The sequence below is a fragment of the Hyaena hyaena genome, unplaced genomic scaffold, assembly GCF_003009895.1.
Source record: "Hyaena hyaena isolate Hyena2069 unplaced genomic scaffold, ASM300989v1 scaffold_248, whole genome shotgun sequence".
Lineage (NCBI taxonomy): Eukaryota > Metazoa > Chordata > Mammalia > Carnivora > Hyaenidae > Hyaena > Hyaena hyaena.
In genome coordinates, this window is record NW_024080881.1 from 721,086 (window position 1) to 724,058 (window position 2,973).

Here is a 2,973-nt window from a genome sequence, read left to right on the forward strand (position 1 = left end):
CCTTCTGGGCTCCTCGGGCACCAGCAGCCCCAGAGGGAGTTGCAGCCTGAGCAGCTGGAAGGCTGTCTATCCCCAGGACTATGGCCAACAGCGAACGCACCTTCACCTTCGTTGCCATCAAGCCCTGATGGGGTCCAGCGCAGCCTCGTGGGAGAGATCATCAAGCGTTTTGAGCAAAAGGGATTCTCCTCGCTGTCAAGAAATCAATTCAGGCTTCTGAAGACCTTCTCAAGGAACACTACATTGACCTGAAGGACCGTCCATTCCTTGCCGGTCTGGTGAAGTATATTCATTCAGGGCCTGTGGTTGCCATGGTCTGGGAGGGGTTGAAAGAGGTGAAGACAGGCCAGGTGATACTCAGGGAGACCAACCCTGCAGACTAAAGCCTGGGATCATCCGTGGGGACTTTTGCATCCAAGTTGGCAGGAGCATTATCCATGGCAGCAACTCCGTGCAAGGTGCGGAGAAGGAGACTGGCTTGTGGTTTCAGCCTGAAGAGCCGGTGGATTAGAAGAGCTGGACTTAGAACTGGATCCATGAGTGACAAGAGCGCCAACCTCGGTGCCTTGACCATTCCACTCCCTCTCCCTCCCTTGGGCAGTGGGCCAGGCTCTAGCAAATCCAGTTATTTTTGAGAACTTCCTTATAATCTGGAGGGGAACTCTTGGAGCTGGGAATGCTCCCTGTATTATAATATTATTGTGTTTTATCACTCCCCTCTCCCCAAAAAAGAATCTTCTGGGCTCAGCTTAGACCTTGAATGCCTTTGTGAATTCAGTAAAGAGAGCTAATTTTTGCAGGTGGTGGCTGCCACAGTACAGAAGCAGAGAACCTCAGCAAGGAGGTGGGAGAGACTCTGGAGAGATCTCTTTAGAAGACTGATGCTTGAAAAGGATTCATGTTTGGACTTGGCTGGGAGACTGAGCCCTTAGAGGCTCAAGTGCGTCAAGAATCTTCCACAGAACCTGATCTAGACACTGGGTCCCGGTCCCAGCCCAGGGAGTCACATTGCCGGGGGGACTGGGGTGAGGGACACTCTGCATTGTACCAAAGAGTCCAAGTGATTTTTGTCTAAATTAATGTATACATATAGAACAAAAATCTACAAACATACAGAAAAGTTGTACACCCACTTCCTAGGCTATCAGTGCAATTTAACTCTATTTGCTTCATCACATACCTGTTCACCCACCCATCCTTCTTTCCACCCAACAATTCATTATTTTTTGAGGCATTTCAAAGAAGCTGCAGACATCAGTGTACTTCCTGTGAATACTTCAGCATGCCCTTCATTAAATGGGAATCAATATTGATTTATAAGTTTTCAGTTTTGAGAGAAGATTTACATAAAATGAAATGCCTAAATCTTAAGTGTACACTTGCTGCATTTTACCAAATGCATTTACCTGTGAAACCCAAATCTCTACCAAGATATGGAATATTACCAAAACACCAGAAAGTTCCCTCATGCCCCTTCTACTCAATCCCTGCCCTCACTTCTACCCTTCCCCCACCCCAGAGTTACCACTATCTTCACTTTTTTTCCATCATCGATTATTTGCTTGTTTTAGGACGTTATATAAATGAAAGCATATGGTGTATACTATGTTGTATAAAGCTTCTTCTGCTCAGTGTAATGTTTTTGACATCCAATTTGGTGCAGTTTCTTCCTTTTAATTGCTGAATAATATTCTATTATATGAGTATACTACAGTTTATTTACCCATTTTTTCCAATTGATGGGCATAACTAGTATGTTGTGGAATATTCATGACAGAGGAAATGCCTATGGTATTCTATTAAGAAAAATTTCAGAAGGTGCTTAGATGGGTCAGTTGGTTAAGCGGCCGTCTTTGGCTCAGGTAATGATCTCACGGTTCACAAGTTTGAGCCCCGCATCGGGCTCTGTGCAGACAGCTCAGAGCCTGGAACCTGCTTCAGATTCTGTGTTTCCATCTCTCTCTGCCCCTCCCCTGCTCATGCTCTGTCTCTCTCTCTCTCTCACACACACACACACACACACACACACAAATAAATTTAAAAATATTAAAAATTTTTTAAAAAAGAAAGAAAAATTTCAGGATAGAAAACTTATATGCAATATGATCATAACTGTGTGAAGAAAATAATTCTTAAAATATGCTAAAATGTTAACAGTGGGGTTTTCTATGCTCTAAAATTTTTAAATTAATTTAATTTTATTTATTTTTGTAAATAATTATAGATTTGTAAAAGTTGTAGAGGCAGTACAAAGAAGCCCATACACTCTGTCCACTGTCCTCGGTGATTACATCTTACATGACTTAGTACAATATTAGAACCAGAAAAATGCCATTGCTATAAAGTGTGTGTATAGTTCTGTATCATTTAATCACACGTGTAAATTCATGTAACCACCACATGCAAGGTACAGAATTGTTCCATCACCTCAAAGATGCAGCCCTTTATAGCCACACCCATCTCTTCCCCACCATCCCTAACCCTTTGCAACCACTAATCTGTCCCCATCTCTATAATTTTGGCATTTTGGAATGTTACATAAGTGGAATCATATAGTATGTGGCCTTTGGAGATTGGCTTTTTTCACTCAGCATAATGTCCTTGAGACCCATCAAAGTTGTTAGGTGTATCTGTAGTTCATTCCTTTTCATTGCTGAGTAGTATTCATTCAATGGGATAAAGAATTCCGCCCCCCTGATTGTCAAATTTCCTATTTTAATTCTTAGGGAAATATTTTAATTCTTAGGGAAAAGGAAAAGTACTGATAAGCAGGGGCAATGCATAGAGAAGCAATTCATGCCTTCAAGGAAATGTTGTGTTGAATTAAATAATAGAATTTTAGAATTGGAGGCCCTTGAACGTCACCTGGGTGAGTTTTTCACTTTGTAGGAATTCTTGCAATATCCTGACAGGTAGTTGTGCAGCCTTTGTATGGATACTCCTAGTGACCGGGAACTCACTATCAAATAAAGC

General features: G+C 42.1%; 1 pseudogene; it reads left to right on the top strand.

Annotated features, from left to right (window-relative positions):
- LOC120240088 lies at positions 1 to 1,270 on the top strand (annotated as a pseudogene).
- Positions 1,271 to 2,973: the final 1,703 nt, after the last annotated feature.